Genomic DNA, 10,658 nt, shown 5'->3' with positions numbered 1-10,658 from the left:
CGCAACTCGTGAGGTGATAAGAACTACGTGCTTCATTACAACTGAGCCACAGAATGCTACAGCAGTCAGCAGAATTGTTGCCTCTGGTAGTGAAACACATTAGGTGATTTTAAGTGCCAAGGCCACTTTCTGATTATGAGGCATGCCGACTCCGGAAATTTAAAAAACCTGGGCTTCCTAAATGTGCACCTAAATTTAAGTACCGTGGTGTTTTCTCTTTTCCCACCCATACAAATGCGGCCGCCGGGGCCCGGATTACATTTCGCGACTCCTTGCTCAGCAGACCACCACCATAGATCTGGGAATCATACGCTAGTTGGGGCAAACTTTGTATACCTCCTGCGCTCAAACGAGCGGTTCCACCAGCAACACTTTCTTCTCGGCAACATGTGCAATTCACTTTGAGAGGAGCATGAAAGAAAAGTAATGGCATCATCCGATAAGTGTACTTTTTTCGTAGTAAGTGAGCTTTAGTTATATGATTTGCCGGATAGATAGCACGGGTAATCGCGGCGCCTCTGCTGGCGTTCAAAAAGTTTTAATTAGTGTCAAGCTAGTAGCGGACTCAAACGTCTAGTTTTTTTCGGATGTGCGGTATGATTTTGTACGAAACCACGAGGTGACAAAAGCTTCATTAGTTTCCGTTCTTTCTCGGCATTGAGTGCGCATGCGCAGTGATTCAACAACGCGCAGTCGAGAATACATGCCAGTTATAGGACATTGGAACATCAGGCATGGCTGAGGAAAGCAGCAACGAATACACGCCTCTTTATTACAGCATGAAGGACAAAGCAACACCAAGTACAAGCTGTGGCGGTACCCAGGATGCTTCAACTACTTTGGGCGCCTACAATACGTGAGCTTTACGGCTTGTAAATTTTTTTCATTGAATACTGTTGCCCGTAAAGACGACCCATATAATAGGCTTTAACATCTGTACATTTGGTCGCACCTAAAACGGGTCTTTTTTACAGTGAGCTTGAGCTTTGAAATCGGAGGCTTTCTTGATCGAGACACGTCGACTCAAGCGCGCTGCGAAAATATTGCCATTTTCAGGGCAATGCTAACTGTTTAGCGTTCAGGCTAATATTTTTCAGAACATAAATCAAACGTATACTTACAGAAGAAAATATTTTTCATTGACGTATAATTTTTGTACTCTACATATGCGATGGGGTGCTATAGCTCGAAGCCACGGGTACAATTCCGGATGGAACCACCGTATTTCGATGAAAGCGCACTGTAAATAGACTCTTGATTACATGCATTTAGGTGCTCGTTACAGAAGTTCGGATGGTCAAAATTGGTCAATGGTATGCGTTTTATGAGGTCATTCCTCTTCCACGAAAATCCTCGTAATTGGTTTTAACCGCACTGTAGAATTTCTGAGCCGAACCATACGTTTTTTAGACAACTCGTCAAAGTGCACAACAATACTGCCATTTGCCAATTAAAAAAAAAAAATGTGACCAAGTGGGTACTGCCCACTTAAAGCTTTACACTAATAAAAAGTAAGCCCCGTGCATGGAAAGTCACAACTGTGTTTAAGACGATTGTGCTTCCGTATGAATGTGTTGCTTAAGGACAACAAGTGTGCAAACAAGCACATTTTTCCCGGTTGGAGTTGTGTTGCTAAATAAGGTGTTTCTTTCTACTTTTATTCTTTTTTGACAACCTAAATATAGATTACTTAGTTCTAAATAGTTTTTTTCTTTTTTCAAAGAGCCAAGTGTCGTGAGCTAATACCACAACGATAAAGAAGTAGGAATTCATGGTATTCTACGGTACCCTTTACCATTTCAGAACAGATGCACTAGAACGTCACATTTCAGCTATTTTTCTGGCTAGGCATTGTCTCAGTCATAGGATGTTTTTCATGCGTTCTCACAATAAACATTATTCTTCGAAGAATTCTTAAAGGGGCTCGGCGAGTGACCCAGAAGCAAACTTAGCAACGCTTGAAAACACATAATAATGAAGTGCATTCTAGTTCATCATTACTTTATTAGAAATCGTCATTTTGTTCGCAAGTACGCAAAATCATACTTGGCTAAGAGACAGAAATCTGCTTTTATTCCTCAGAGCAAGTCGTTTGAGCCCATATATTTAAATATTACCTGCGATCCGATACTTCTCATAGCTGCCGGATCCATCAGTCATGATTGCAATTCGCATGACGCCCCATCACCATGGCAATGTCGAACCACATCAGGGAGGTACAAATACTGGTTATTCTAGCATCAGCGCAGGTTTGCATCATAATTGCAGACACCATCTGCACATCGTCATTGTAATACTTCAACCTGTTTTATTCATGACAAAAACATGTTGCATGCTTTTAAATATTTTATTCCGAAATTACTCTCAGAATTCTGCCAATGTAGCAAGTGGAGTAAACGTTTTAAATTGCAAACTACATAGGACACTTTGTAAGTACTTTCACAGTTAAACTGACAGTATTCGTGCAAGTCAACGCGCCAGTTCGCCTACGGTTGATGAGTGCTCTGCACCATAAATTGCCCCGAGTGTGCCGTTCATATTATGCCAGCCAGTATAGTCAGTCTTTTATGGGAACGAACCATTGCGAGTAGCATGTTTCCAAAACATGATTTTCATTTTCCCGAACGTTGTGCAATAAAGACAATCTCACCTTTTTTTTTTGTCACAGCTGGTAACTGTCTGATCAATACTATATTACCTGTAGGACTTCTGAGGACGCCTTGCATTACCGGAGGAACACGCAGCGCCCGCCGATGACCGATGAGACTTGCAACGTCGACGGTACGTAGGCGATTGTCACTCGCCTTCACCACAAATATGATGGATCGCCCCTATGTTACCGTGGTATCCGTACATTTTCTGTGTATGAAGATGCACTTTACCAGCAAGGCCAAGAGGTATCCGCAAGAGCGAGCTTATAACTTTCCTTGCTAAGAAATATATGCTTACACGAATATATGCAAAATCATACATAACCTATGCAGTAGAGGTTTTTGAATAAATTTGTTCTTGTATCGGTGGACTCGTAAAGCAGGCTCCAACAGGATATGAGCAGAAGCAGAGACTGTACATTCCATGCAGTGATTAATTCGCTTGTAAATGGAATCATCGCTTGACCATTGGTCTAGCGAGCTGGTTGACAGAGCAAGTGCTTTGATGCGAATGCCGTGCGTGATGTGTAATTAGCGCTGCGATTCACATGTCTATACCGGAAGGCCCTAACGGTGCTCTTACGTTGTAGGCGCAGTGTGACGATTGCTCACCCATAGCATGTTATGAGCAGCAGACATATCCAGCTCCGGCCGAATGCAGAAGTTACAGCTTGCAATTTGAGGAATCCCACAACAGTTTCCATTGGAGTTCTTGGTTTTTTCCTACCAAGGAAGGCAAGCCACAGCCGCCGCATAAACAACCTTAACGAGTTAATGAAAATGAAACGCAACGAGAAACAAAATTGTTGAGTAGATGTTCGCGCTCTGTTACCATAAACTTTCACCAAACATCCCAGCTATGCGCTACTGAAACGTAAACATTATTCGTATTGAATGAGTAACAAACACAGTTACGAATGATTTCCGATGAGTGTGCCACTACTTCCAAATTGTAACGCTGTTTTAACGAGAAAATCTAGGTCATCCTGAAACACCGGCCTTAGAAAGTGACCATTTTTTTGTAACGGGATTAGCTTTCCTTGGATGTGTCAAGCATTATTCGTTCTGCCAGTATCTGCGGAACCTCTTTCACAGGCCTGACGAACGTTGCGACTTTAACGGCGCGACTAATGATGTTTAAAATGTCAGAAAATAAAAAATGAGTTCCTTAACTTACGCCTACGCTGTCACACTGTAGTTCTGTCGAAGTAAAAGATGAAGCTCAAATCGTTACTTCCTGTGGTGCGGAATCCGCGTTGAATGTTTTCTGTAGCGTTCGAAGGCATTGACAGTAAGGCATGTGGGTGTAGTATTGCCGTAAACATTCTCAGAAGATTCGCCCCCCTTAATATTGTAAATAAAGGTGCATTCAAAATACCGCCTGTCACTGAAGTTTTAATGCTAATTGTAACTTAAGGTCTCTCACGGTTTCCTTTGTTTCACGCAATTTCTGCGCCGTTAAAGGGAAGACATGCACCTACCCACAATACGCACTTGCAGCGCTAACCATGCAGTCCACACTTTTAACCTGCTATGTCGCTTTCCGTTTGATAGTTTAGTGAGATTGGCCCGTGAATTAACACTTCCGCATTTCTTTCCAAGCTAATGTCCTGTCTGCAATACGACTCTTACATAATCGTATTGAGCAATCTTTTTGAAAGTTGTCCTATAGTCTGTTGATGACCTACACAGGAATATTGGCGAGGACAGCCGTTTTAGCGCTGGTAATGGGCTGCTAAACAAGCAGTGCTTACAGCCGGTGCTTATGAACTTCGGCTACTCGATTCACCTAATCGGGTTGGTATAACGAGTTTCTGAAAGACGCAGACATCGTTCCATGACGCACATATGTGTCATAGGTCCTTAAATTAAGGGCGTACGTCACATATAAAATTTAAAATCCCTCGGTAGAAATGCATCCTCTCGCTTTTCCGTTGTTGTCTGTGTCAGGCTATGTCTGTTGCTCGTAATAGATCAACAATAAGGAAGAACTTACTAAGGCATCTAGTCTGCTTATTACTTGATAATACAGAATATATTGGGTCAAGGGTTTTACGCCCACGAAAATGACATGTCGTTTTCCACTTCGGGCAATGTCCTGTTCTGCCCGTGGTTTGAGATGAAACGTGATAATCTCCAGAAGAATCCAACAGTACGCAATCTCCATCGCGCTCGGCTTCCCCATCGCGAGGAAATTCTTGGATGTATTGCAGACATGGTTGCAGGAAAAAAAGCACCGCGTACGGAATAACAGGTGTAAAGTTTCCCGACCACTGAAATATTCTTCTCTTGCACCGTTAGCCTGAAATATCCATTTCCCATATATTGCCGCAGCACTACCACGAATGAAAACCTTTACTATACTTTTGTCCCACACAGGTGTCACTGACAATGGCAGCACAAGTTGCCAGCACCTGGGGTCCGTCAGGAGCATCCATAACGCCAGGCCCAGCACAAGTCGTGCTGGCATGGAGGAAGCATCAGCCAATTCTGAAGATGGTGCCTCGTAAGTTTACCTTAGGTTTCATTGCAACGCAACTAAGGGACGACAGACATGGCTACCCATGCAACAATATGCCCCTAGCGGGTAATTCCTCCTTGGGAGGGCAAGCTCTGATGGCTGAAACAGCTACTGCATCAGCAGTTTTGAGTGTTCGGCCGGTGCAGCCAGCCTTGACTGGCTTCATGGTTCCAACAGCGTTACGAGACACCACATGGCACTGTGCACACCCCATGCGGCAACCACGAAGCTACATAAGCTCGCCCGATTTTCAATCCTGCTAACACCACTCAATTTGCGGTACACTTGCAGGTTTGTATCTTGCATACTCACTGCCCATTGTGGAATATGGAAAGATTGTGAAAGAGAGACGCTAATCGGAACCGATACTCATGAGCTGAAACAGGGTATGTCTGTTTTTCTGTAAACTTCATCTAAGAATTACGCTGGCACTGACGCTCTAGCACGAGGTACAAATGTTGCGGTGACCTAAATACCAAATATCTGCTGCTGTTTATACAATATGGCGTTGGCGCAAACAATACCTTTAGTTCAGGATCTCCTACCTAAGTAAATTGGAAAAGATAAATGAATGTGCTTTGTACACAATGTGCGAGTATCGAAGGTTGTGGCATTTTAAGAAATGTGATAATGTCGTAACAAAAGCAGTTGCATTTCAGATTCGTCATGTACTTAAAAAAGCGTTAAGAAACTCTGGTAACAAAATTACATCTTTATAACTCAGCAATGAAAACACCCACGATTCAACCAACTGCAGCAAATAACACATTTAGAGCGCTCAAAATTCTATTACACAGTACTCTGAAATTTTATGTTTTGTGGGTAGATCATTCGCCAGTCCTCGGACACATTGTATCGATTTCAAGGAAACCGCAAATGAATATAAAGTTTTCCACTTAGGATGCTCCAAGAGATGCAAGTAATGGAGCTGCGATATATATATTTTTCCTGTAGTTACCTTTGTAATGTCTATGTGTTTATTCTTTTTAAACTTTGTCTATTTCGTAATATTTACCACTTGCAAGCCTAAGTAAAATTAATGATGAATGATTTCCCGCCATTTAACTGGCTCTATCAAATAAAATTTGATTGTTTAATAGTTATAATTTCTTCGTTAAATAATCCGGTATCGATGCCGGCCAAGTTGGCATGATTAGAGACGACGTGCTAGGTAACACCACAGGACTCGCACCGAACCATAACAGTGCTTGAGCCATGTGAACAATCGCAACCAGAAGAAATACAAGAACACAAGAAAAAGCACATCACCACAAGAACAGCGACCAATGTTCATCTAGTGCTTAGCGTAGACATTCAAAACGAGCAACAGGCTGTAGAAAAGACATACATTGCATGCTGTCTGTGCTAAACTGCACGTTGTATTTTTCTACAGTAAACGCTAAAAAACATGTCACACCAGCAATGCCTTAACTCAACGCTTGCAGCATTCGTAAACTTAACGAGAAAAAAAATACTAACTTTTTCGGCAGCATATTTCATTTAGTCTACATGAAAACGCTGAAGTATTTGTCGTATCTGTTCTTGCTGCGTAAGGGGGAGTAGAGTAGGTTGTAGTTCGCTCAGTGCCTTCGGCAGGAACGGTGCGCAGTTTGAGTGTGAGTGAAATGCTGATTGACTTCATACAAATACTCTAGGAAAACTTCCACCCGGAAGTGTTTCTCCGTATTCGATATGTACGGCTTGCGTTCAGACGTATGATGTCGGACGGGGTTGTCAGTACACGCACGCGTGTCAGAACAAAAGCGGATAGTTTGCCTGCACGCCATTTCTATTTCTTAAAACGAGGGCCTCATGTGGCTAGTTGCAATGGTTTATACCCGCAAGAAAGCGGCTGTAGTGAGAGCAAAAAATCATCATCAGGAATGGCTCACATCGCCATAAGCAAGCAAGGATGTAATAGGCGAATATGAACTAAAGAAAGAAACATCCATCGAACGTCCGAACGAATGTGTGACGAAAAAAAGAGCAAATGAAAACAAGAACGACATAACCTTGAGGTATTTCATTAGCTTTTATGTGACGTTAGGTGGTCAACCTACAGTCACAAACGTTTACTTCATACTGCAGCTGACTATGTCTAACCCGTCAGATCATAGAGCTTTAGGCATTAGCACTTGTGCAGCAGGCCTTCCTTTTCAGGTGTTAGTAGAGTAGAGAGTAGTAGTAGTAGGTGTTAGTAGAGTGTAACAAGCTGGCGAACTTTTTTACTCTTCTTACCGTACAATTCATGCTGAAAAATTTCCCGACCATTAGAATAGCAATTAATGCGAAATTTGAAAAAAGTTGCGTACGTGTTTTCATTTCGCAGTATATTGAGGCATATTTTTTTAGAGAGACGCGCAGCAAAGGTCAATTGCGACGTCTTTTGTAAATAACTGATCGAGGGATCAAGTTTAATATCTGGTGCTGTTTGGCTTCCATAAAATCCTAAACGATTCGCGTCACGCATAAAATCCCATTGGAAAACAATCCAAGACCAAGACAACCGAACCAAGCAATTAAATAAAGCCAAAGCAAGAGCCGATACGAGCTAATCTTAGCGCGAAATGAGCGCTCTGGCTGAGACCAGATGCTAGTACAAAACGAGCGTTCGGATGGGTCCCCATGAAACTAATTTTCCGCGCTCTAGTCACTGAAGGGGCAGCTCTAATTGGTTTCCGGTTCTCGACTGTTCAAGGCTAGCGTCTTCTGCCGCTCCACGTTGCCCATTTCATCTTTCGCTGTTGTGCTCGTTCGCTCTGTAACGCCGCCGAACCTCGCCACAGGAGCTGGTTATTAAGAGCTTCGCAATCAAATGGAGACGTATTTTAGCCTACGCAAAACATTATTTTTGAATGCCAAATGCCTCACTTTGGAGGGAAAGTTTCTGGACCTTTACCTGAACACTCCTTGACAGCGTGTTGAAGATGGATTTGTATTTTTATTGCTTAGACCAGCTAGGTTTTTAGCTTACCATCACTGACAGATATTTCTACTCTCCTGCCCCTGTTTCATGTAGGCTATACATGGTGTATTAGACAATGCAAGGTTTCTGCTATGCTTGCATCTCGAACGAGGAAACTTCTTTATTTTCAGTTTAGCATGGCAGGCCACCGAAAGTACCAGCGTTCAATTACTGCCAATCTAGAGCCCAAATCGAGCGCTAAATATCAATGAAGCAACTTAGCACAAAAATTGAGCTAGTCGCCTTAAAATTAACGCGCGATTTCGTATGCCAAACTCTCAATTGCTAAAAATGTGTTTTGTCGTCCAATAAAAAGAGTGAGCAATTTTGAGCTGCTTTGTCCGTGTACTTGCAGGAATGCTACTGGAACTGGAGGAAGAAAACAGCAAGAAACCTGCGGTGTCAGAGCAAGTGATCAATCGTCTGTGAAGAAGTCGAACCACAAATGCGAAACGTGCAGTAAATTATTTAGCAGTGCTAATGCTCTAACTCGACATTACCGCACGCATACCGGTGAGAAACCGTACAAATGCGAAATATGCGACAAATCATTTTCGCAGAAGTCAAATTTGCGTATTCATGAACGGATTCACACAGGCGTGAAACCCCATATCTGCCAAATATGTACTAAGGCATTCATAACCAAAGCGGAACTTCAACGTCATCTCGCATCACGCAGTAATGACAGACCTTTTGTTTGCGACGTATGTAATGTCGCCTTTAAGCGCAGCTGTCATCTCAAAAATCACTGCCGAACAATTCACGGGGTTAAAATGCCGTAAGAGCGCAAGCAGGGTGAATTTCGGTTCGCAAAGAAAGAAAACCTCGGAACCCACCTCTGTCAGAATTTCAGGTGCTGCTTGTGTGGAGATTCGTTTAGAGATGCACCTGGACTGATTGTCCATCTCATGATGAATACAGGATGCAGTCGTAAAATTGTGACGTAAGTGGCGCAAGTGCAGTAAATGGCCCACGGTTTCCGCATATGAACGTGACCCTGAATCCGTGCAGGAAAATAACGCTGGCATTAATCCACAGGGGTGAGAACTGACCGAACTCATCGTGTAGAGAGACGGGCTTTCTTTAACGCTCAAAACTGCTGAATGAAATGGGAGACTTAAAGTAAGCCGCTTAATTTTTTTGAAATTACGAGAGAAAACGTCTCCAGCAGAATATGGGATGCTTGAATGTGAAGTACGCTGCAGACCCTGGCTAGAAATCACTGTTTGCGGAACTACGTTGTTTGCGAAAGCAGCTTTAGCAAACTCATTTCTAAACAAAGCATAATGGGCTGCAATTAGATGTTTCGTGCTAATAGAAGGTTGAAACATTCGCACAAGATCCTGACACCTCGTTTAGATTCGTGCAAGCGTTTTGACAGTGTAATAGAAAACAAGCTATACCTCACCGTCCTTTATACATTCTGCATTTCGAATAGAAGGCAGCACCACTCATTAGGAGCCATTTAAAAAAGGAAACAGTGTTCTTTTCAACTAACAACTAATCTCTGATGATGATTGAGATCCTTAGGCCTTGCTGCCTTTCAGCTACTGTTTTTGCGACAATATACAGACACAGGAATGGGGGAATTTATTTGCCATACAATGGTGCTCAATGCACGTATTTTTGTGTGCTCTCTTTGGCTCTAGTCATACCGAAAATTTTGTGCTTTATCATCCTGATGACAACAGACTGTATTGGACTAAAATCCTTTGGAGCTTAAGTATATATGTTCTCCGACTACAAATATTTCAGTTATTGTTGCATTCAGGTGGAACCTCAGTCAATTTTAAAGCTCAATTTCTCACTCACTTGGAAGTCATCTTTTTGGACGTGCGCTCCACTCTAGTTACAGCTATGGAATTATTTAGCCTGATGTGACAAACGTATCCCTACGGGCAATGACAGAACGATTGAGTTGTAGTTTTTAGCTATATTATTGACCCACGTACTTCTATATCTTTTTCCTGTGAACGCTTTTCACCGAAAAACATACGTTAAGCTGCAGCTCAGCGCATGGGGTACCAGCATGTATCAGAACATTCTGCAATATTCTCGTTGATTATAGCGTCTTCCTATCTTGTAGTCGAGCCTCTTGTAATCAAATTGCATGTACAACGAAAATACACTTACGAATTCCAGAAGACACGCGAGCAGCAACGATCACGCTGGAATCCTCTACGAATATTGTGAGAATAGCCGACGCTGCCTAATCGCAAATCATTTGTTCGACGATCGACTCATGCGCGCGGCACTATTTTTCTGCCCGAATGTAACTTGTTTTGTTGGTTCTGGTTCTCCCAGTAAAGTGTATTGAATGCCTCATGGTTCTTCTGACTGTGTTGTAACATTCTACAACGTGACGTCTAGTAAAGGTGCTTCGTGGAGACCGAATAAACTCTACCAGCCATCAAAATAACATGACCGTCGTAATGACGAGCGAGCTTGCGAAAGGCTACCACTACCGGCCGAGCACGCACCTATGCACGAGACGACTAGGAAGATCTTGGCCCAGACAACT

At 42.7% G+C, this 10,658-nt stretch overlaps 1 long non-coding RNA gene across 1 annotated transcript; it reads left to right on the top strand.

Annotated features, from left to right (window-relative positions):
• Nucleotides 1–626: 626 nt before the first annotated feature.
• Nucleotides 627–10,462, top strand: LOC139057598 (uncharacterized). Its single transcript, XR_011512932.1, has 4 exons — nucleotides 627–856; nucleotides 2,705–2,781; nucleotides 5,031–5,157; nucleotides 8,493–10,462. It is a non-coding gene; the product is annotated as an uncharacterized lncRNA (long non-coding RNA).
• The last annotated feature ends 196 nt before the right edge of the window (nucleotides 10,463–10,658 follow it).

The sequence above is a fragment of the Dermacentor albipictus genome, chromosome 3 (assembly GCF_038994185.2).
Source record: "Dermacentor albipictus isolate Rhodes 1998 colony chromosome 3, USDA_Dalb.pri_finalv2, whole genome shotgun sequence".
Taxonomy (NCBI): Eukaryota; Metazoa; Arthropoda; class Arachnida; order Ixodida; family Ixodidae; genus Dermacentor; species Dermacentor albipictus.
Note: the sequence above shows the minus strand (reverse complement) of the source record. Positions and strands in the feature narration are given on the sequence as shown.